Below are 25,556 nucleotides of genomic sequence, written 5' to 3'. Positions count from 1 at the left end.
CCAGCCCGCCTTTTTTCCTCAGCCACAAATAACAACAGACACAATCTTCTTAGGTAAAAAGATAAAAAATGTTTACTCACGACCTTTCATATGTTCAGGAAACATAGGCTCTAGCTTAGATGGAAAGATTAGGAGTCCTTTAGTCTTTGGTAATGATGCTCGCAGGAGAGAGCATCTTTCATGCTGCCTCTCCCGGAGGTAAAAAATAGTAGCAGTGGTGGATATGCAGGAATCTGCTAATATCCAAGACAAAGGAGGAGGAAGCCAGGTAACTAACCCCACCCATTAGGAAGTTACATCATGGTAAACAGGTACATAGGGATAGTCCCCAAAATATCCCTTAAAGGGAACATCTCCCTTTTTTACAAGGGAACATGTAAGTTTGTTTATTCTAACAGGAATTCCCTCCTCTTAAATATTAGACAGGCGCCATCTCTGTTATATTTTCAGTGCCTCCCGAAGACCTTTCTCTTTCAACAAACATTCCAAGTAGAGACCTTATCCCAGTCTGTCTGTGTTAGAAATGCTTTTTAAGATTTTTTAAAGCTTTTTTTAAAAGATGTTTTTAAAGATGTTTTGTTTTAGTATATTTTAATGTCTGTTTTTATGATGTTTTAGAGTGTTTTAGTGTTCTTGTTTGCCACCCTGGGCTCCTACTGGAAGGAAGGGTGGGATATAAATTTAATAAATAAATAAATAAATGAAGTTTAGGCATCATAACTGCATGTGGAAGTCACTTGTGTTGTCCCTCAGCAGAATACATTTAAAAAATCCTTACCGCATGCAAGGTCCCAAGTATGTATATCTATAATCTGCCCACCAGTAACACTCCATTTTTGGTGCTAGTAAGATTAGATTATTACATAAGGTGTGGTTGCAGAGACTGTTATCATTGCATGAATAAGGGCTTTCCTGAAGCTACCAGATAAGACAAGAAATATCTGAATACCTGTGTCTCTTGTTAAGATTAGGAGTGGTTGTAAAGGCACCTTCGGCACCAAACTATTTACAACACCTTTGAGCTGCTTCTCTCTGCTGGGCAAGACATTGTAAGTCGCCTAGAGACTGTTGGGTATGAAACGACCAACAAATGAAGATGATGCTGTTAATTGTGTGAATGCAATTAATGGGAATATTTGTTTTGTAATGTTTTATAATTAATTAATTGGCTTAATGCCAAAATAGGCTTCTAAGTATAAAAAACAATTGTAAACCAGGAATTGGGGGGTAGGGTTTGAGCAGCAGTTGGACTGCAGGGGATGGAGAGAGGGAGTTTAATTCAGGAATCTCCCACTGCAGTGGTCCTGATATAGGGAAGCAATTCTCCATTGCCACCATTTTTGGCTCCCCTGCAGCTGCTATTTATCTTTTTAAGAAACCTGCATATTCATTGCATTCATGCAGTTTACATCATATCTAGTAGTTTGGCTGTCAGTGATGATGCATCAGATATATTCTTGGGACACATCATGAGCACTTTTCATTCAATGAAATGTACATGTTCTGAACATGCATAGAGGGGAGTGGAATTACAACAGCAAGACTCACCAGACTACTGACAGTCAGTAGATCATTAGTAGTGTACACATGTAGGTTGTATATGCACAGTCAGGAGCAGGGCCGGTTCTAAAGGGTGGCCAGGTTGGGCACTGGCCTGAGGGCCCCAGAGCTACAGGAGCCCCTGAGGGGCCCTCCACTCCCCTTCCACGATCCACGCCCATCCCCACGCCCCCCACTTACCTGTCAGCCGGCTTTTTAGCATTGCCCTTAATGAAGATGGCGGCCATGGTTTCCCTAAGGTACTGAAGCCGCTGCCGCCATCTTAATTGATGGCAGAGATGTGCATGCTTAGCATGCACGTGTGCCATCAACAAAGATGGCAGCGGAGGCTTCATTCCCCTTAGGGAAACCACGGCCGCCATCTTCATTAAGGGCAATGGTAAAGACTAGACAGGTGGGGGGCTGTGGGGGGCGCATGGAGGGGCCGCACACGTGCACGCGTACGCTCACCCACCGACTGGGGGGCCAGGGCAAGCTGATGCCCAAGGGCCCCCGCATGCCTGGAGCCGGCCCTGGTCAGGAGCCATGAGCATAAAGCCTACAGATGCACAGTTTGTATGTAAGTTAGGACCATAAATACTCAGAAGTCAAGCAAAGGGCTTGCTGCCACAGTCCTGTTCCTCCCTACACACAGAAATTGTATGTGCATTTGATTAAGTGATGTTAAGACACGAGTCTATTGGGAACCTGAGTGTGTGAACCTACCACCCATGTGTCCCATTAAACACACCTCCTTGAGAGGAGGGGGATCTTTTGCTAGAGATAAAACAAGCACTGTGCCCTGAAATGTGCCTAAACAGTATGTGTATAACCCAAAAAATGCAGGTCCGAACCAGACTAAAGCAAAGCTTTCATTTATTGAGAGAAAAGAAAAGAATAGCATTACAAAATTATGGGTGCGTGGCAGCATTAATCATTAATACACTAACCCTACATGGGAAATGTAGTCCAGAATACTCTAGGGCCTTGCCACCCCTTCGACTCCAAAGGAACCAAAGCACACGTAACAGTGAAAAGTGCTCACTTGTTCACCCATTGGAATAATTTTGGTTCTCCTAATATGATGTTGCGGGAAGTTTGAGCCCTCATTCATTCACTCCAATGTCTAAATAAATTTGCTGTTCTCTGTCACACAAAAAGCAGGTCTTTAAATGAGATAAAATGAAGGACCAAGACTGTCAGCAAGCTCAGAATCTTAAATTAGAAATGTTTAGCTCCATTAATAGCTAATAGGAGGCAGCTTCCTAAAATAACATAGGCAAAAAACTAGCCAGTATATAACAATGCCTATCTTCCTTAAGCAAGAGTATAGTTATAGCAGTTTTAAAACTTATATGTCACTTTCCTTCTAGTCATGTAGAAAGTGGTACTAGTTAGAGATACCAGTTTTGGCAGTAATTAAATATCACATTCTGCCTATTCCATATTTCTTCTTCTTCTCAAAGGTATGTTTTCGGGCAGAATTACAAATTACAAGGAAGATGGAGATGATGCTGACACTGGTATCCCCAAGACAATTTCTTCTCGGATCCCTGGTAACATATAGTAGCAATTATCACTTGATGTGATGTTATCATGGGTTTCCCTGGCCTCAGCCAATGATGGAAAAGAGGGGCGGGCAGGAAACCTCATGATATGATGTCAAATCATGTGGGTGATTATGAGAGGACTATAAATAGCAATGACCCTTTTGGCATGGATCAACAGAAAGTCAACTGGAAGTTTCCTCTTTATATGAATTCAGGGAAAAGAAAATTAAAGGGAAAGAGAGAGACTAACCAACCATGGCACAAGAACTCAGTGGTTATTGGTGAGCAAAAAAAAGTTAAAGGGCTATCTCAGTGATCCTGTCATTAAGATATCACTGGAGCGGGTAGGAAATATCCCTTTTGCATTGTACTTATTAAAAAAAAGACTGCTGTCACTCTGGCATGGACAAATCAAGGCCCACATTGGAGGAAATTGGGGATGGGGGTCAGATCTCTCCTAGCAAGAACTATTTGGATTTTCCTAGGGAGGCCCTTCCCAATAGCTTTGAGAGCCATTGAATTAAGAAACTGAAGCTGTCAAAAGTGTTAACTACATTTCTACTTCAAATGCTACCAAAAATAATCACTTATAAACATCCAGTAGTGCTTGGCACAATCCTTGACCCATTGCAGTCTGGGTTCAGGCCTGGTTACGGGACTGAATCGGCCTTGGTCGCCCTGAGGATGACCTTTATCGGGAGCAGGACAGGGAGTGCGACCCTGTTATTCTTACTTGATCTCTCAGCGGCTTTTGATACCATTGACCATGGTATCCTTCTGGGCCGACTTGGTGAGATGGGTATTGGCGGCACTGTTTTACAGTGGTTCCGATCCTATCTCCAGGGTCATTCTCAGAGAATAGCACTGGGTGACTGTTTTTCAGCCCCCTGGCAGCTGTGCTGTGGGGTGCTGCAGGGTACCATCTTGTCCCCCATGCTGTTTAACATCTATATGAAGCCCTTGGGAGCAGTCATCAGGAGCTTTGGGGCAAGGTGTCAGCAGTATGCTGATGATACCCAGCTCTATTTCTCCGTAACATCTGAATCGGGAGAGGCCGTGCAAGCCCTGGACCGGTGCCTGGACTCGGTGGTGGGCTGGATGAGGGCCAATAAACTGAGTCTGAATCCTAGCAAGACGGAGGTGCTGTGGGTTGGTGGTTCCCAAGTTCCCAAGATAATGGTCAGTTGCCTGCTTTGGATGGGGTTGTACGTCCTCTGAAAGAGCAGGTCCATAGCCTGGGGGTGCTCCTGGATCCATCTTTGTCGCTAGAGGCCCAGGTGACCTCCGTGGCTAGGAGTGCCTTTTACCAGCTCCAGCTGGTGAGATAGCGGCAGCCGTTTCTGGACTGGGATAGCCTGACCACTGTTGTCCACGCACTGGTAACCTCTAGGCTGGATTACTGTAATGCGCTCTATGTGGGGCTGCCCTTGAGGTTGGTCCGGAAGTTCCAGCTGGTGCAAAATGCGGCAGCGAGACTGCTCATTGGGGCAGGGTATTGCCAACATATCACCCCGCTACTGAAAGAATTGCACTGGCTGCCCATTTGCTACTGGGCCAAGTTCAAGGTTCTAGTTTTGGTATACAAAGCCCTATACAGCTTAGGACCAGGATACCTGAAAGACTGTCTTACCCCTTATATATCCAGTTGATCACTGCGCTTTGCAGGTGAGGGCCTCCTGCAGATACCATCTTATCAGGAGGTTCGTTCTGCACAATATAGGAAACGGACCTTTAGTGTGGCGGCATCAACCCTGTGGAATTCCCTCCCTTTGAATATTAGGCAGGTACCATCTCTGCTATCTTTTTGGCGCCTTTTGAAGACTTTCCTCTTTCAACAAGCCTCCCTGTCTGCATCTGTGTCAGAATTGTTTAATATGTTTTACTTGGACTAAAAAATCTGACCATATAACACCTGTCCTGGCCCAACTGCACTGGCTACCAATATGTTTCCGGGCCAGATTCAAAGTGTTGGTTCTTACCTATAAAGCCCTTAACGGCATCGGACCGCAATACCTGGTGGAACGCCTCTCCCACTATGTACCTACCCGTTCGCTACGCTCGACGTCGAAGGCCCTTCTCCGGGTCCCAACTCATAGGGAGGCCCGGAGAGCAATAACTAGATCTAGGGCCTTCTCAGTGGTGGCCCCCGAATTATGGAACGCCCTCCCTGACGAGATACGCCTGGCGCCTTCTTTGTTATCTTTTCGGCACCAGGTAAAGACCTACCTCTTTGCCCAGGCATTTTAATTTTAATTGTAATTTTATTTTAATCTTTGTCTTAACCTTGCTTTTAAAATGTTTTTATAGTTGTATTGTACCCACACTCACCTGTATTTAATGTGGTTTTATTCTGTTGTACACCGCCCTGAGAGCTTGTCGCTAAAGGGCGGTCTAAAAGTACAATAAATAAATAAAATAAATAAATAATGTTTTTAACCCTTTTTAAGGTTGTTTTTTTAATGTTTTTAATGCTGTTTTGTTTTAATGTATTTTAAGTTCTGCTTTTATTTATTTATTTATTTATTTATTTATTAAATTTATATACCGCCCGACTAGCAATAGCTCTCTGGGCGGTGAACATATGATGTTTTAAAGTGTTGTAGTGCTTTGTTTGCCGCCCTGGGCTCCTGCTGGGAGGAAGGGCAGGATACAAATTAAATAATTAAATAAATAATTCTTTGATCTGATCTTGTTTGAATTTAGAGGCAGAAGGTTTTGGGAAATGACTTTATCTTCTAATTTGCTGCTCACTTTTGAAAGTTTGTTTGTTTCTCAAGGTGCAGGGTAGGCAATTGAGGAAGGTGTTCTTAAGGTGCTCAGTTCACACAGGCAACCAGGAAAACAAAATTGACAGGGTACCTTTTCTTCTTTAAAGTATGAGTACTCTGACAAGGCCAGGGCTTTGGCTTGTTTATGATAAATTGCCCCGTGAGAATAGCCTTCTCTCTCAGCAGGGGTCTAACTATACTAATTTTTCTATATCCTTCACAGTCCAGATCATGTTACCATAACACCATATGTTTAAAACCTCCCCCCACCCCGCCCCTTGAAGGTCAGCATATCCTTTGCCCGGTGCCAGAACACTGAAGCAGCACCTTCTGCTTTTGTGGAAAACTGAAATAATCCAGTGCGTTGCAGTTATTTATTACATATCTCCCTACTTCTAGAAGTGTGAAGTGTAAAGTATGACTTTTAATTAACAAGCACATTGTCCCTGTGCCTTGACTTGGAAAATTACATATCAGTATCCATAATGGTTAGCTGGCTATGCCTACCTTCCCAGCTGTTATATAATATCCTTCTTCTCCACCATCATTTGTTTTCTGGCTTTCCACACTGCACTGTTAATTAACAAGGTATGACAAATGGACCAAAGATAGTTGTGTGCTGTTAATACGAGAAGTAGCCATATTCTATTATGTGCCTCTCCATATTGCAGTCATTTGCATGGCTATTGATGTTTACCAATCTTTTGAAACGTGATTTACATGTTTATTGTCTGTACTCTGCTGGCAAGTCAAGCCATAGTTTGGAAGAAACAGAGCGACCTGGGACACAGAGTTCTCTTAAAACCTTTTGAAGGCTATTTAATCCCCCCCGTTCCCCCCCACTCCAATTTATAATGAATCTCATTACCAAGTGAGCAATTTAGTTAGCTAATTATTAATGGGAAGTCTTTGAGGAATTTTGTTTTGTTCCAAGCATATAAAATACAGTAGCGAAAATAATAGCTAGATGAAGAATTGATGAGGGAGGAAGTAGAAGCATAAGCATTGGGAGAGACAAGGTGAGCCTTAAAGTAGGGGGGTGCCCTTTCCCCATAGTTCTTTGTTAGCTAAAGTTTAGAAAAACAGTGTTATTTCTGTCTCCTGACTGGTTATTAGATAATACCATGTCAGGGCAGCACTGGATTTGATGGACGTCTAGTTCAGGGTTTGGCACCCAGGCAGATCTCTCTCAGCCATAAAAATTTAGCTCAAACTTTTCTGATTACAGTGTGTCACAAAAAGGATGCGTAAGAGACTGGCCAATGTACACCATGTTGGAAGTCCTTCAGGTTAAGCCACCTGGAGTTTATCTGTTCTGCAGGCACGTTTTGTGTGGTATTTATTTTTCACCTCTTTGGAGCCTCTTTTAATTTGACTATATAGAGTAAAACATCTGTTGGGGAGGGCAGATGGAGGATTTCCCAAAATGCAGCCTGTTGGTCTTGATGACTTTAAAGTTCTTTTGAGTGTGCGTTGTTTTAAAAATAATATTCCCAGGTGACTTGGGAGCAGACAGCAATGTCAGAAGTTGTAGATTGAATTTCAAGATCATTTGATTAATTTAATAGTATGTTTCTATCCCACCTTTCTTGCATGGAGCTCAAGGCTCTCCCCTCTCCCCATTTTCTCCTCACAACAACTCTATGAGTTAGGTTAGGCTAACAGATAGTGACTGGCACATGGTCACCTACTGAAGTTCCTGAGTGGGGATTTGAACCCTCGTGTCCCAGGTCCTAGCCCAACAATCAGACCATTACACCACACTGGCTGTCAGTAGCAGAGAGACAGAGCATACACTTTTCATGGCCTGATGTTCATGATTCCAAATTATCTTGGGCAATAGAAATGGGAAAGAGCTCTGCCTAGGACCTTGGGGAGCTACTGTCAGACAGATGAATAGTCTAACTCAATACAAGGCAGTCCCTTATGTCCAATCTGACTGTGGCTGGGGGTAGTATTCATTACTGGCTCCAAACGTATTCATTTTTTCAAAATGCTCTTCTGTGCCCTAGCCCACCCATAGGTTCTCCTGGTGGCTTACAAATCAGTAACAGTGCAAAAGCAAAAACTATCCCCAAGAGAATGCTGCCTTTGCTGTTTAGCCCAAGTCCAGCTCAAATACTTTTACGTAAAACCTCTAACACCTTGCTCCTACAAATGTTGATGGTGATCAACTGGAGTGCATACCGCAGATCAGAAAAGGTACCGCCAGGGCCAAGAAGATGCCAGCATGGTTAACGAGCAAAGTCAAGGAAGCTCTTAGAGGCAAAAAGTCTTCCTTCAGAAAATGGAAGTCTTGTCCAAATGAAGAAAATAAAAAAGAACACAAACTCTGGCAAAAGAAATGCAAGAAGACAATAAGGGATGCTAAAAAAGAATTTGAGGAGCACATTGCTAAGAACATAAAAACCAACAACAAAAAATTCTATAAATACATTCAAAGCAGGAGACCATCTAGGGAGACAATTGGACCCTTGGATGATAAGGGAGTCAAAGGTGTACTAAAGAACGATAAGGAGATTGCAGAGAAGCTAAATAAATTCTTTGCATCTGTCTTCACAGTGGAAGATATAGGGCAGATCCCTGAACCTGAACTAACATTTGCAGGAAGGGATTCTGAGGAACTGAGACAAATAGTGGTAACAAGAGAGGAAGTTCTAAGCTTAATGGACAATATAAAAACTGACAAATCACCGGGCCCGGATGGCATCCACCCGAGAGTTCTCAAAGATCTCAAATGTGAAATTGCTGATCTGCTAACTAAAATATGTAACTTGTCCCTCGGGTCCTCCTCCGTGCCTGAGGACTGGAAAGTGGCAAATGTAACGCCAATCTTCAAAAAGGGATCCAGAGGGGATCCCGGAAATTACAGGCCAGTTAGCTTAACTTCTGTCCCTGGAAAACTGGTAGAAAGTATTATTAAAGCTAGATGAACTAAGCACATAGAAGAACAAGCCTTGCTGAAGCAGAGCCAGCATGGCTTCTGCAAGGGAAAGTCCTGTCTCAGTAACCTATTAGAATTCTTTGAGAGTGTCAACAAGCATATAGATAGAGGTGATCCAGTGGACATAGTGTACTTAGACTTTCAAAAAGCGTTTGACAAGGTACCTCACCAAAGGCTTCTGAGGAAGCTTAGCAGTCATGGAATAAGAGGAGAGGTCCTCTTGTGGATAAGGAATTGGTTAAGAAGCAGAAAGCAGAGAGTAGGAATAAACGGACAGTTCTCCCAATGGAGGGCTGTAGAAAGTGGAGTCCCTCAAGGATCGGTATTGGGACCTGTACTTTTCAACTTGCTCATTAATGACCTAGAATTAGGAGTGAGCAGTGAAGTGGCCAAGTTTGCTGACGACACTAAATTGTTCAGGGTTGTTAAAACAAAAAGGGATTGCGAAGAGCTCCAAAAAGACCTCTCCAAACTGAGTGAATGGGCAGAAAAATGGCAAATGCAATTCAATATAAACAAGTGTAAAATTATGCATATTGGAGCAAACAATCTTAATTTCACATATATGCTCATGGGGTCTGAACTGGCGGTGACCGACCAGGAGAGAGACCTCGGGGTTGTAGTGGACAGCACGATGAAAATGTCGACCCAGTGTGCAGCAGCTGTGAAAAAGGCAAATTCCATGCTAGCGATAATTAGGAAAGGTATTGAAAATAAAACAGCCAATATCATAATGCCGTTGTATAAATCTATGGTGCGGCCGCATTTGGAATACTGTGTACAGTTCTGGTCGCCTCATCTCAAAAAGGATATTCTAGAGTTGGAAAAGGTTCAGAAGAGGGCAACCAGAATGATCAAGGGGATGGAGCGACTCCCTTACGAGGAAAGGTTGCAGCATTTGGGGCTTTTTAGTTTAGAGAAAAGGCGGGTCAGAGGAGACATGATAGAAGTGTATAAAATTATGCATGGCATTGAGAAAGTGGATAGAGAAAAGTTCTTCTCCCTCTCTCATAATACTAGAACTCGTGGACATTCAAAGAAGCTGAATGTTGGAAGATTCAGGACAGACAAAAGGAAGTACTTCTTTACTCAGCGCATAGTTAAACTATGGAATTTGCTCCCACAAGATGCAGTAATGGCCACCAGCTTGGATGGCTTTAAAAGAAGATTAGACAAATTCATGGAGGACAGGGCTATCAATGGCTACTAGCCATGATGGCTGTGCTCTGCCACCCTAGTCAGAGGCAGCATGCTTCTGAAAACCAGTTGCCGGAAGCCTCAGGAGGGGAGAGTGTTCTTGCACTCGGGTCCTGCTTGCGGGCTTCCCCCAGGCACCTGGTTGGCCACTGTGAGAACAGGATGCTGGACTAGATGGGCCACTGGCCTGATCCAGCAGGCTCTTCTTATGTTCTTATCCACAAAGTTTCTTTATGAGCCTGCATGGGCTTTCATGAGTGCTGTGATGCTTCTTACTTCGCCTCTGAGCAGGGGCTACCAAGGCTGTATGTAAAGCTCATTTAGTTTTAAGAGCTGCTTGTCATGCAACCAAGTGGGTGTTTTTGGGGTACAGCCCTGGTCTGTTTGTTTACCTTCCTCCATGCTCCTTCCTCTGTTTTGCTGTTTTACCTTGTTTTCTGTTTTGCTTTTGCTGTTTGGCAAATTAGATTTTAATGGAAATTAAGTGTGCTTAGAATTGCAGGCTAAATTTAAGTCCAAAGCAATGTTTTAGACTTGGTGACATTTATTTGACCTTCTTTAAAAAACCCCAAAGCAAAGTGTATTTATTTGTGGCTTAAACAAATTCTACACCCTCCCTCTAGTGGCTAGAATTAGAAAAAGGCTAACCAGTTGCAGAACTGATGAATTTTTATTTTCACACACCCAAGAATAAAAAATAATCAGCAGGATATTTTCTAAGTGCCTTGGCATTTTACCATTGTGGATTTAGCCCTCAATATGGAAACCTTAAGACTGGGGGGAAAAAAGGGGGGGGAGCATTTATCAAACCAGGACAATTTTATATAATACATTTGTTAGTCTTGAAAGTTTCACGAGAGAGCCAGTGTAGCGTAGTGGTTAATGTGTTGGACTATGACCTGGGAGACCAGGGTTTGAATCCCCACACAGCCATGAAGCTCACTGAGTGACCTTGCACCAGTCGCTGCCTCTCAGCCTCAGAGGAAGGCAATGGTAAACCACCTCTGAATACCACTTACCATGAAAACCCTATTCATAGGGTTGCCATAAGTTGGAATCAACTTGAATGCAGTTCATTTCCATTTTTTCAAGGTGCCAGAAAACTCAGGTTGTATTCAGCTAAAGCCTACTGAGAGTAGACCCATGGAAATTAATGAACCTAAGTTAGTCATGTTTATTAACTTTAATGGGTCTACTCTGTTTTAAATCCATCTTTTATGTTGATCAGTTATTTTGTGAGTGGGGGAAGGAGGTTATTATTTTACCTTAGTTTGCCAAAGGCTTGAGAGAGATTACAGTATCAAAACTTCAAAAATAATGTATGAATTAATAAGGTAAAACATGACCCCAAATTAAAATTATGCCCTTGAATACATTTGCACTGGATGTTTGATTCTGATTTAATTCTGGGCCTGTTGGTGGTACTGCCTTTTTGCACCAGATCAGCAGAGGTGTAATATTCTAGAATGATATTCTAGAAATGCGATAGAGCAGAGGTGGGGAAACCTTTGGCCCTCCATATGTTGCTGAACTACAACAAGCATGGCCAATGGCCAGGGATGATGGAAGTTGTAGTTCAGCGACTGGAGGGCCACAGTTTCCCCTCTCCTGCAATTGAGAGAGTACTGCTGATTATTTCTGTTAGCCTGGTGCACAGGGTAGAGAATCTTTTTCAAATGCAGCATTTCTATACAGTGCACAGGAACACAATTGATTTTCTCCTAAGCCTGAAAAAAATAGTTTCATCTCTACTGAAGTGAATGTTCCCTGAGTTACAAAAATGAACTCCTTTATTGCTGAAGTTAATGCTGAACTAAACTACTGTTTGAAAAATCAGCTGTAATTCCAGTCAGTAGTGGTTTCCCTACCAGTTAAGTTTTTGCCCTTTTAACTCCAGCGTTCTGCGAATTGTGCTAATATCACATCTACATGCTGTACTTTAAAACTTGATTTATAGTTATTTAACAATATTTATATATTGCTTAGTTGAAAAAAAACATTTAAAACAGTTTGTAATATTCATCAGAAAAGACCAATAAATAAAATCAAACTTTAAAATAGGCAAGTGTAATAAACTTATAGATAAAATCAACCGTTTAAAAAACAAATATACAGGGAGTGTACCAGGACGGAGGCAAGAAAATGGAGAAATGCCCATCTTCAGGCCAGAGGTTTGGCCCTTTAAGGCCCAAACGTTCTCTTCAGGGGGTGGAGCCTGTCTGGAGACGAGGCTTAAAAGGCCGCAGTATGCTCCCAACATTTATTGGAGCAAGTTGCTGGCTTGGAACTCTTTGTAGGCCAGCAACCTTCATCCTATTCAAAGTCAGCAAAGTTATACAGCAGCTGCAGCAAAACAGTCTGTTGACACTTCTGTTTACTAAAGGTGAGAAAGAAAGTTAAAGGTTTATTTACTTCTAGCATACAAAACCATCTCTGAGAGGGAGCTCAGGATGGCATATCTTTACATGTGGGCTGAGAACAAAGAAAATGTGGTCTGAGAAGGAGGAGGAAGAGAGGCTCTCACACACAGACTCACCCGCACGAACTAGTTACGCAAGCGAGTCAGTGAGAGGAAGACAGGGATTACATTTTCTGTCTATCACCCCGCACTGGTTCAGGTAACTAACTACAGGCATTGTTGTCTCCCATTCCAAAACAACCTGCAACCTGCCTTGTCTCCAGCCTTGCCACTTTCTCTGTGCAACCTTCAACCTGCCTCAGCTCGAGCTGCAAGCCTTGCTGCTTTCCCTGTAGGATCTGAACTTTACTTGTGGTAAAATTATACAAATTGGGGGGGGGAGAAAGAGATGCTGCATTTCCTGCCCCCCTGCTCCAACTATGAGCAGGATGTCTCTGCAGGGAAGGAGCTTCTGATGAAGTGCTCCTTGGGATTGAATTCCAACTTCCCCCTCCCCAAATACCTCTCAGCCAGGCCTTGCAGCCCATTCCCAAGGCCCTGTTGCTATGGCAACTGCCTGGGCTTACCTCTCTTCTCCCTGGCAAGAGCCTGGTTCATCCAGTACTGCTGGCCTCCTGCAGCTCAGCTGCAGTTGGTAGTAGCAGGCCCAGATGGTTGCTGTGGCAACCTGATTTGAGAATGAGCCACAGGAAGGCCTGGTTTTTTGGGGAGCTGAATCTGCAGGACCTTCCTTCACAAGCACCTTTCCTGCAAGGATGGGGGCTTCTGAATGACACCCCCACCCTGCAGGATTGAACCCTCCACTCAACAGATGTTGAGTGGGGGGATTTGGTCCTGCAGGATGCTGCTTCAGGAGCCAGAGTGTCAAGCAGGAAGGAGAAGCCGGTGTTGGGTGGAAAGAAGGAGAGGTTGGGTGGAAAAGCTGCCTGTGAAGGAGCACCTGGCCTTGCCCTGCATCCTGCATCCAAAGGCATCCACTCCTCCATCCTGCCTTGTCCAGGGAAGACGCAGCCAGCAGGTAGGTTCTCCTCTCTTAGGCCGTTTTGCTGCTTCTGCTTTTTCCTGCCGCATACCTGCCTCTCCTTCCTGCCTGACTCCCTGCCCTCTGACAGCCTTGGATCACTCTGGGCTACCTGATGTGACCTTCAGCAATCTGGGCTATCTCCACCTGACTCATGCAAAACCTGGATCCCCTGAATTGGGCTGCTTTGGGTTTTGGCCAGATCTGGTGCACAGCCCTATAACTACTATACCATGCTAGTGTAGCTTTGGAAATGGCATATAATGTTTAGTAAATGAGGATTTTTAATCTGTTGTGGTTTTCTGATATATATACATCAGGGTTTTCTGACATATATATCAGGATTTTCTGTTGTCAGAACCAAAGGTTATTTCAGTGTTATTCCATTTCAGCCTAGCTTCTTTGGAATCTAGAGGGGGGTTGTGATTTCATTGGGATCAAGCAGGGATCACATGTAGAAGGCCCATCTTTTCTCATTCTCTCTAGTGCATTGTCCTGTGCCTGCATTTGAAGTGAAAACTTGTCATTTTATTTATTTTTTAAAATAAATGTAAATGGCTATTACCTCACATAGGCTCTACAAAGCTGTGGAAAAGATGATATCTAAAGATTTAAGAGAAATGAAGTGAATTAAAGATCTTCTAAGTGTGAGCCAGAAGGTGTATACACAGCTTAACTTTGGAGTTTGTAGAGGCAGCAGTTGAAAGAGCCACCAATTAACTTGGGAAAGTTTACCTTGGAGTCATTGAAAGTCAAATATTGAACTCCTGGTAATTCTATTTTACATATAATTGAGCTTGAAGGACAAATTAAGGCAGAGAAAGTGGCCTAGCCTCTGTGGCATCAAAAGTTCACAAAAGTTCCCTGCTTGGGAAATTGTATTCTCCTCTTCCCTCAGTCTTGCCTCTTGTTTCCAGTTGTCTATGTCTCACTTCTGTTGCATTTTCTTGCCTTGGATTGTGAGCCTTACCTGCCTCTGAATCTGTTTCTGACCCTCAATCTTCTACTGCTGCCTTAGAAACTGATCTTATATTTGACTTGAGGCTGTACTTACTTCTGGCCATTTGATCCTTGTCTGCCTGAATTGGTCCCTGACCTCCAGCCTCTCCATGGCCATGTCTGTTGTTCTTCTGATCTTGTCATCCCACCCCTGACCAGGTATACCTTTTCTCACAGCTAGGCCAGGGCCTGAAAGATAGGGGCAAGGGGGTTAAGCAACACTGAAAAGGTAGAGGTTGGGGATGGATTTAAGGAAAAGAGAGATATTTCTGGGACAGAGTTCCAGGGGTAAGAGACAGCAAGGCAGAATGGGCACAATCATTGAAGAGAGCAGGAGAGTTTAGACCAGCCAGGGGTGGTGAAACTCGAGAACCAAAAAGCACACTTCCTTCTGCAAAACACAGTGTTGAATTTGGAAAATCCATCTCCAAGTCATTGTAGAATGTATTTGCTGCCGTCCATTTCTCTGGACAGCTGTTGCTGGATTCTGTTTCTGCATATTAGAATTAACCAACACACACATAGTGCTTTTGAGTTTCATATGATATGTTTTATTTATTTGTTTAAAATATTTCTATCCTGCTCATCTACCCTACAACAGGTCACTCAGGGTGGCTCACAATAAAATAATATCCAATAAAATCACAAAAATATTAAAACAGATAAAAATAGATAAAATACAGTTAAAAATATAGGGGAGCGATATTAAAAGGGACTAAAGAGGTAAAAACTAAAAAAAAGGGGGGGAATAAAATCAGTTACAGGCTCTACCTTCAGTCTCTCCCAAAGGCTCTCCGGAACAAGATGGTTTTCAGAAGTCTCTGGAAAACTATCAGGGAGGTTACGTATATAGTGGCTGTGCTGGCAATTACTGGGATAAATCTGATCATATACAGATATTCCAAGGTTGCTATAGTAACAGAGCTGTTATTTGATACATCAGGACAGAAAAGGTGAAGTTCAAATGAGAATAATTCTAGGTACAGTGTGTTTTTCATGGTACAGTGTATATACTATCTGCTTGTCTGCCAGTGACTATTTATGCTGCAAATGCAGTATGGTATTCTTTTTTAATTCTTAGCTATCATAAATCATTTGTAATGAAGAGACCCAATGCTTAAAAGGATTAAGGTCTCTTTTCAGTACTGCATCTGGCTGCTTAGTAATAAATATATGCTGAACTATTCAGACGAATGGCATGATGATAATTTTAAGGCCATCTCAATATCTGAAACCTTTTTTCCATTGTTCTTTATATTACTTGCAGAAACTAATATAATACTCTGGCTGAATTTCTTATCTTGAAGCATCTGGCAGGGGGTTTCCAGGTACACCTTTTTTATCCCAACTGAATAGCTGGGTGAAATTCTATTTATTTACTTATTTCTTTTTATCCTGCTCTTCAGCCAAAAATAAATAAATAAATCTCAATAAACAAATTAGCAAATTCTACATTCTCCCCCCCCTCCCCTCACAATCTAAGTGTATATTGACAGGCCCCCAAGAGATAAAATAAGCATATTGCAGTATAACAAGGAAAATGTTGCATTATTTGAGGGGGGGGCGCAAACATTAAAGAAATGAATTATTTATTTATGTATTTATTTTTAAAAGTCTCCACTCTCTGAACACTGTCTGCTCCCCAGTGCCACTGCAGACGACATTTCCCCCTTGCTGGGTAGGACTTTTGCTGAAGTGCCAGAGCGCCTTTCAGGCACGCCAAGTGCAGGCATCTACCTATGTCAGGGCAGATGACAAAGTAGGCTGAGGGTAGAGCTACCAGAAAGAAGAGGGAATTACTATCACTGACTCCTGTCTCCTCACACTGCTGCTGCTGGCGATGCCCTTACTCAGAACGAGAGGAGAGGGCTTCTCATGAAGCAAAAAGAAGCAAGGCTGCAAGAAAACGCTGCTTTTCCCCTTCCTTTCTGGCAGCCAGCCTGCCTGCCTTTCTTGGCTCCTGCTTCACTGCTTCACAGATCTCGCTTTCGGCCCAGACGGAGCCAAGGAACAGTGAGGAAGCTCAGGACTTGCTTGTCCCCCATCTCTGAGGCTGTGTGTGCCAGCATCCCCCTCTTCTTCCATCTACAATCCACTTCCCCAATCTCTCTCTCCAAGATGCTGCGGCAGTTGAGGGCTTCTCCCCTCCCATGTGCCTGGATGCATGCACACATGGAGGGGCAGGTGTGTTTGTGTGTGTGTGTGTGTGTGTGTGTGCGCACACTGATCTGTCTTCTGCTCCATTCTCATTCCCCAAGTGCATGCTAACCAAGTCATCAGTTCTGATGATCACCGCAAGGCCTAAAAGCACTAACACCCCTACTCAATCTATCCACCCTTTTGTCTTCACAATCTAGTATCCCCACCACTACCACATTGCTGCACCTTTTATTGTTGTTGTTGTTGTTGTTAAAAGCTCAGCAACTTGCCTGAGGCTGGGGTCCATATACTGCAGCTGAAATGTATTTATTTATTTAATTGTTATTGCATTTATATCCCACCTTTCCTCCAAGTTGCTCAAAGTGGTGCACATAGTCCCCCCCCTTTCCATTTTATCCTTACACCAACCCTGTGGGATAGGTCAGGCTAAGAGACTGTGTCTGGCTCAAGGTCACCCAGTGGGCTTCATGGCTGGGTGGGGATTTGAACTTGGATCTTAGTCCAACACTGTAACCCGCTGGTGTTGGGAGACAGGACTGTACATCTTCAGATTATGTGTATGTGTGGGGGGAGGGGATTGGACCTTTGATTGGACCTTTGGACCAATTTGTTAAACCTTTGCATTAAACAAAGAAAGCAACACCTCCCTGTCTGCAGGGAGCTTTTTATGGAAAGGGATATTTGGAGATGTTATTTTGCCACGCACCATTTTTTCACTAAAATTACAGTTAGCGGTGGGGGGGAATTTGTCATGAATCTTTTTAAGCTTATAAAGGGGGTCCCGTGCTCATAAAGGTTGGGGACCACTGGTTTAAAGCTTCAGTCCTCCTTATCCATAATGGTTAAGGGCAGTAACAACCTTTATGAAAGCAAGCTTACTTTATAATAATGACAATGAGCTGGTTTGCATATCACGCTAACCTAAACCATGGTTTAGTGCAAAAAAGTGGGCTCCTGAAGAGGAGATTTGCTCCTCGGTTGTTCTGCTGTTGTGCTGCACTGAGCTAAGGCATGGTTTGGCTTCACATGTCAACCAAACCCAGGCTCATGGTTTAGTTCTCCTGGACAAACCATGAGCCATAAACCATAGGACAAACTTTGGATATAGTATCCAAAGTCTAGAGATAGGTAAACCACAAGCTCAGGTGTGAGCAACACACTAGCTAAACCATAGCAGAATGTGCACAGCAGCAAAATGTTGGGTGGGAGAGTGGAATAGCCACAATGACGTCTCTGGAAGCCCACATTTTTACTCATTCATTCTAAACCATGGTTTGGCTTAGCGTTACATGTGAACCAGGCCAGTGTCACAGTCCAAGGCTTGTCAGAGTTTAGACAGCTGTCCCTATTTCTTTCAGGAACATATTGCCCTTCCTTCTCTGACTTCTTCTCATTGAAAGAGTTGCCTCAGACATCCTCCTCTGAGCTTTAATTGAAGGGCAGGAAGCTAGGACGTGGGCTATCAAATGCCTGAGATTGGCGTAATTTCTAATTTTGTTTTTAAGAGAAGTCCTTATATTTTTTTAATTTTTGAAAACAATATTTCTATATGGATTTCTTTAAGACTTCACTTTAAAAAATAACAGAGAGCTGTCATGTGCATAGTAGGCTGCCTCCCCAGATTCCTGTGCCTACAGGAAAGCCCAGCAGAAAACTTCATGGGATTTTGCAAGAAAGGTGAGCACTGAGGAAGGCTGCAGAATAGAAATAATTCCATTGGAGAGATTATTTATCTATCTATCTATTTATTTATTTATTCATTCATTCATTCAATTGATATCCCATCCCTCCTCCGAAAAGAAACCTAGGGCAGCAACCAAAAACCCCCAAAAGCACTTTAAAACATTCCCAAAAACAAAACACTTTAAAATAAATGAAAACAAAACATATTTAAGAACTTATTAAAACAAAATATCTTTAAAATATTTTTTTAAAAAACAACTTTAAAAACATCTTAAAAAGCAATTCCCACACAGATGCAGACTGAGGTAAGGTCTCTACTTAAAAGGCTTGTTGAACGAGGAAGGTCTTCAGTAGGTGCTGAAAAGATAACAGTCTGTCTAATATTGAAGAGGAGAGAATTCCAAAGGGTAGGTGCCACAACACTAGAGGTCCATTTCCTATGTGGTGTGGAACGGACATGGTATCTGCAGGAGTCGCTTACCTGCAGAGCGCAATGATCGACTGGGTATACAAGAGGTAAGATAATCCTTCAGGTATCCTGGTCCCAAGCTGTGTTGGGCTTTGTGCACCAAAACCAGAACCTTGAACTTGGCCTGGTAGCTAATGGGCAGCCAGTGCAATTTTTCAGCAGCAGGGTGACATGTTGGCGATACCCTGACCCAGTGAGCAGTCTCGCCACTGCATTTTGCACCAGCTGCAGCTTCCATACCAACCCCAAAGGCAGAAGGAAACAAAGGTACTCACAAACACCCCTTGGCCACCTCAAAAGTAAGGCACATACAACAAAACCTTGCACCCCACCTATGAGAATTTGACCTAATTTTTCTCTCCTTTGATAATTTTTAATTAAATTTCTCATTAATTGTTGAAGAATGGTAAAAAAAAAAGTGGGATTTTTTCGGCACTACACTAGCTCAAGCTGTTGAGAAGTTTTGCATTTATTTTCATTTATTTTTGTATTAATATTGCAGAAGAGAGGGGAGTTTGTTTAGTAACTTTTGGGTGTTTATACAGCTGTGAAAATATGCTTATTACAAACACTGACTAGCCTACTAAAGTGGTGGTCATGCCAGCAGTATTTAATTTTCATTGTAGAAGCACTCTTTCAGTCATCTGTCCATCATTTAGCATATTTTAAGTATAGACATCACAGAATAGTGGGATAAAATTCACTGTGAAGATGCTGCTTCAGCTACTGAGTATAAAGTACCCCCCCCCAAAAAAAACCACATACTGAGATTTCTATGAGAAAAGAGGGAAATGTCAAGACTTACGATACGGGTCATTGACCCTCTCACTCCCACAAATATATGGGACCATCTTGTTCAAATTTACAAGAGCCCCTTCCTCTTGCCAAGAACACATTAATGAAAATATGAATATTAATGTTGCTGGTGGAAGAAAGCTTTCAAAAGTAAATATAGATGACAGAGGCCTGAACAGGGTCTTTCTACCACACATCCTGTGTCAAATTAGAATTGAGTGGGATGCTGTGATGAAGCCAGCTTGACATTTATAGGACAGTTTTTAGATAAGGGGTACACCCTTAAGAATATAAAGACATGCCTTATATAGAGTCAGATCAATAGTCTATCAAGTGCTATTTGCTCCAACTGGCGATAACCCTTCAAGGGCCCAAGTACAGCTCTTTTCCAGTTCAGCTTCAGAACTTTGAGTACAGATGCCTGAGACTACACCAAAGGACCTCATTAACGTGTTAGGGGTCCATCTCCCCCGCATGATAAAAATGAAAATAAATTTGACAGTTGGATCTGATTTAGCATGGTCAATCCACACAAATCTGCAGTTTTGCATGCTAAAGTTGCTGTTGTATGATGTGTGGTGTCTTATAGAAAGTCAGAAAATTTGACATTTTTGTGACTCTTGAAACTTGGGCGATGGAGCGTACCTCATAACATCAGCACCCCACCCCTAATCAGAGAATAACCCAAGGTAGGGGAGAGAATATTTGATTTGAGGAGCTTCAGATCAGCTTCCAGTTAAGGGAGGTGGCCTGGCGTAGCACATGCATGCAGGCTCCTGGAGACGAGATCACAGCTGTATCATTACTCTCTGATTGGGTAGCTACTGTGTTGTGTTGTGAGCCATGATTTGGCTTAGCAAGCCGCCCAAGCCCAAGCTCATGGTTTAGCTCTCTCTAGACAAACCATGAGCAAACCACCAAGGTTTGTTCTATGGTTTATGGCTCATGGTTTGTCTGGGAGTGTTTAAACTATGGGCCTTAGTTCAGATGATACACTAGCTTAAGCCATGACTTCAGGAGCAAAATTACTGGGGGCGGGATGGGGTAGTGAAATGGTTGCAATCTCCTTTCCTGGTGCTCACACATGTGTGAACCAGGCCAGATTTGCAGAGGCAGCCAGCCTCCAAATTAGAAAAGCTTGATATGGGTGGTGTTCTCTCCTTCACATTTTTAACAATATGTTGATAGTAAGGGGATTCCTGGAAGTCAGGAGTGCATGTATGCTTGTAGAATGCCAGTTACATTTACTAGTGTACTGTACAATAAATCTTAGAAGAGAAAATGAAGATGCCACCTACAATTCAAATTCTGGCACAGCTGCCTGAAAACTATAAAAGTTGCCCATGCTCTGTCACACTCTTATGTGGACAAGAAACAGAAGCCAGACTGGGGCTATGACAGGTGGGTTCACTGGGGGAAATGAGAAGTTATAGCATTCAACTTGAACTTTCCCCATGTTTTTTGTATATAAGTGAATTGTTGCTATTCACTCCTGGAGGAATAAGTGATGCACTGTTGCAGTGAGGACAAAGCATAATACTGGGTGTTCAGACACCACCAGCAGGGCTACTATGGAAGGCACAGTAGAGTCTGCTTCTGTGTGCAGGTTATTCAGACATACACTTCACCCCCCTACCATGGTACCTTGTAGTACGTAAATCCTGTCTCCACATACTCCATACCTGTCCAAATTTTGCAGTAATACATTTAGTTGTGTGCCATTGCATTAGTACAACAGTTGAATGGCCTTTCTCTAAGAAAATTGTGTGCTGGCACAGCAGGCCTTGGAATTCTACATGCGGTTGAGTCTGAAAGAAAGCTACAGCCAAAACAAATATTTTAACCCATTCCTAGGCTCCCATGCACTATACAGATCAATGCAGGGTTTGCCGTTCTGGTAAGATATAAAATGATGGTGGGAGTGTGAAAAAAATAAAAATCCTTCCCCTCACCACTGAAGAAGAAAAGTCATTTGGCAATCATACAAAGCATTCACTCCATTAGAGTTTTAACAGCTGCTGAAAGTTTGTTTCACTGTGAAGAAAATAATCGGTTGCAATTTATATAATTAGTAGAGCATAAAAAACATGGCGTGTCTAATTAAATGTCGAAGGCCACCAGCATCACATAGCTACTCTTGAAGCAAATGAACTGGAAAATGGTTATCAGTATTTCTCACTTGATAAATTATTTTATTATCCACTCAAAGATCCATTTGATAAGAGGAATTCTATCCTGAAGTATACCAATAGGCTCTGTTTAGCTACAGGATTCTGGATTCTAATGAACATTTGGGATTAATTTTATCACTCCAAGCATTCCAATAACTATGTAATAAATTAGGTAATTTTAAAATAATTGTAGCTTACTAAAAATATTAATATTCGATATCAACATTTAAAACAGCTTATAAATGAAGCGATGAAAGCATAACATTCAACAGGAGCAAAAAACAATACACCAAGATGGCAGCAAAGTCATAGCAAGTTAGAGCATAATCAGGCTTTTAAGCAGAAATCAAACCAAAGCCATGAGATACTAGAAGAGCCTTTGGCTGGCTATTAACATTAACAATGGTAGGTGCCAGATAAATTTCATTGGGAAATGTGTATATCATGGGTGAGGAACCTGTGGTGGTCTAGATGTTAGACTACAACCATAATCATTCCTGACAATTTGTCATCCCTGGGGTGTGGCTGATGGGAGTCGTAGTCCAGTATCTGGAGGGCCACAGGTTCCTCACCACTTGAATATATGGTACCATTTCAGTGAAGGACCTGTTTCTGACAACACATGCTTTGCCTCCCAATAGTGTGGCCATCTCTTATTTTGCAGAGGACAACCCTCTTAGGTTGTCCTATAACACTTTCTATCAGCGGAGGGGAACTTCCAGCCTTATAGAATCGTAGAGCTGAAATGGGACCATAAGGCCATCTAACCCAACCCCCTGCTTAGTGCAGGAATCTAAATTAAAGCATACCTGACAGGTGCCTGTCCAGTTGCCTCTTGAATGCCTCCAGTGTTGGAGAACCCACTATCTCCCTAGGTAATTAGTTCAATTGTCATACAGTTTTAACAGTTAGGCTCACCAGACTTGCATATTTGGCTTGCAATGCCATTTTCCCCAAGCCATGCCTGCCTGTTCCACACCTGAGGACAGTAAAAGTGACTGACCACCCCTGGTTGAGGGAGTGAGTAGCCTGTGGCTATTTATTATTATGATTATTTATATGCTGTATTGTACATCGCTCCGAGTGGCTGGGTAACCAGCCAGATGAGCATCTAACAAATTGAATGAATGAATATGTGACATCAGATGTGGGGCAGATAGAGGTGCAGCTGCAGAAAGCAGGACTGAACTTCCCATACATCAGCTGATATATAGGGAGTTCAGTCCTGCTTTCTGCAGTGTTCAGCATGCTAGCCATTTCCAGCAAAGAACAGTTATCCAAAGTGGGTTGTTGTGTGGCAATGGATGCTGAAACTGCAATCTTCTCAAAGATGGTTTTTTATGGTGTGTTTGTACATTGCAAAGCAGTGTGAATATCTGTTTTTTAGGTTACTGTTCTGACCACAGTTATCTGTGCTTAACTTTACTAATGTTTGTAGTACACATGCTTCACTCTCATTTGAGTGGCCATTCAACATTTGTGGGGATTGTGCCTATTTGCTTCATCATCATCATATTGCCTTTTTAAAAAAGTAGACTTAACTATCAGATGTTACTCTTAATTGCAACAATGCATCCCTGGAGTTGATTTTTCTGTTAATAACAAATAAATTGACCTAAGAATTTTTAAATTTTTGTATGTTAAGTAGCTGCCTTCATTCACTTAAACTGTGCATTTTCTGAAGGAGAATACTTCCAGAGCTGATTAACGAGTCTTCTGTTGCAGATGAGTTAGGGGAATGACTTTGGTACATTTAAATGGCTTTAAATGTGATAGTGGAGTAAATGCAAAATAGAGGCAACACCAGTTATGAAGACTGCAAGTTTAACTTTTTGTGCAGAATTTAATGGGAATTTCAGTTCTATGCACATATGCTTGGCTAGCCGCTGAAAGGTGCCTAAATAAATCACCCTTCAGGGCAATAATTATTGACATTGGGGAAAAGGCAGGTATTAACACTGATCTTAACTGGGAAAATGGAAGCAGGCCGTTACTTTCCTCAACATCTGTTGAATGACCTTCAGGAAACGATGAGGTGGGCTTAGATTTTGGCTGGAAGGTTGTGCAAATCATGCTAATAATTACCCCTTGAAAGAAGTTTGTGTTTCATTGTTGCATAAACATATACTTCATAATAAACCAGACCTTGGTGATTATCGGCTGAGTTTCATCCAGAGGATAACAGTGATGTAAATTTCACAGTGATGCTATAAATTTGTACACCATATTGCATAGGGAGGTGCCTTGTTAGCAGAATTGGGGGGGTGTAGGTAGACTTCTTTGCATTCCCTTCTGCAACCTGGATGTTACGTAATTAGAAATTGGTGTGATAGGATGGGCCTTTGAGATATATGAGTTCATGTGTTGATATGGTTAGGATAGCCAACTGTCAGGATCTTGCAGGACTTGAACTGGAAGTCCTCTGGGTTGTGCAGTTCCTGTTGTATGCCATTCAAAACTGCAGAATGGAAGGCAAAGAGCACACCTATGCTCCAGCATGGCTCCACCCTCAGGCAAGGCATTTGTTCACCCTAACTCAGCAATAAATGCTTCCAAGTCCTGTTTGGATTACTGTCTGAGAAATAGCTGGTTCTGTGACATTTCTAGGTGTCTGTCTATCTGTCTCTTTCTTTTAGTCTTTCTACTCATTTTTTGTTAATATGCCTTCCTGCTTGCTGCATCCCTATTTCAGCCATCTTCAGATGATTTCATTCCAGATGACCATCACATTGCTGGGAAGATGATGCTTAGTTTGAGTTGGCCCAGTTTAGCATATATAGTAGATCTGGTGGCATGGAATCACCTCACAGGGAAGCAGCTCCCAAGCTGCTAGAACATGAATGGGGAACCTTTGGCCCTGCAGATGTTGCTGTATTACAACTCCCACCATTTCTTATCATTGGCCATGTTGCAAGACCATAGGTTTCCCATCCCTGCTCTAGAGGTATGTGTGTATGTAGACATAGTGCCTAGAAGAGAAGAGAACATAAATAAAAGAGGCATTTCATGTTTTGGTGGTCCGTTTTTTATTTATTCTTGACAATAATTAGAATAGACAAACTGAAGGAAAAATGTTCTTGAATGAAAAATTAAAATAATTGACTGAGATTACAGCCTTAGAAGAACAAATTCCAGCAAGCTACAAAGTTTGTCCATTTGTCTGCAGTGCCTGTAGCACTGCCTCTGGTCTGTGAATTGGAGAAATCAGTTTATCCAGTTCAGCTACACAGACATCTTATTAACTGTTCCAAAACTGAGGGAGAATGGGGATTTCCTCAGTGTTTTCTCCATATGTTCCTAGCAGCAGTCAGTAAGTTTTTTTACCAGTGATTTTGTCCTTTGAGATGCATTTTCCTTAATTACATTGAATAAAACCATTAACAGATCTAGACCCAAAGTTTGACCATGGTTTCTTTAACACTTGATTTCATAAGCTTCCTAGAATTCTAGGCAAGTAATCCAAATGAAAAAGGCTTTCTCACAGTTCTGGCTTATCCACTCAGGAGCATTACTTCATACTAAAGACACTGTTTTTACCTCCGTTGTCTGTTTGAACCTCTGCAGTGAGTGTTCAACAACCAGTCCTTCCTCTATGAGGGACTAATCATGCAATTTCCTAATTACCACTCCCTCTAATTTTACATTTCCATTCCCTCTCATTGCTAGGGAACCAAGCATGCTCAGTTTATTTTACCAGCTGCAGTAGATTCCTTTAAAAAAAATCCCTGAAAAAAATCCAAAAATGGTGGGCAAAACGGGGGTGGAGAAAGAACACACCTCCTTCCATTTACACCCCAAGGTGGAGGACCCCAAATTAGCATAATCACTCTAGATCAGGAGT

General features: G+C 42.4%; 1 protein-coding gene across 8 annotated transcripts in view; it reads left to right on the top strand.

Annotated features, from left to right (window-relative positions):
• The window catches only part of BMPR1B (bone morphogenetic protein receptor type 1B), a 338,903-nt gene that overhangs the window by 158,579 nt on the left and 154,768 nt on the right, over positions 1–25,556 (top strand). For 2 of the 8 annotated variants that reach the window (XM_061582991.1, XM_061582985.1), the window contains 2 exons: positions 967–1,049; positions 3,006–3,095. The exons of 2 other annotated variants lie outside the window; for them this stretch is intronic. The gene's annotated coding sequence lies outside the window, so the exon portion shown is untranslated. Of the gene's footprint in view, positions 1–966; positions 1,050–3,005; positions 3,096–12,258; positions 12,382–25,556 lie in introns of those variants that run through there. 4 more of the 8 variants (XM_061582987.1, XM_061582990.1, XM_061582988.1 and 1 more) reach the window with 4 other exon arrangements.

The sequence above is a fragment of the Rhineura floridana genome, chromosome 9 (genome assembly GCF_030035675.1).
Source record: "Rhineura floridana isolate rRhiFlo1 chromosome 9, rRhiFlo1.hap2, whole genome shotgun sequence".
Taxonomy (NCBI): domain Eukaryota; kingdom Metazoa; phylum Chordata; class Lepidosauria; order Squamata; family Rhineuridae; genus Rhineura; species Rhineura floridana.
Note: the sequence above shows the minus strand (reverse complement) of the source record. Positions and strands in the feature narration are given on the sequence as shown.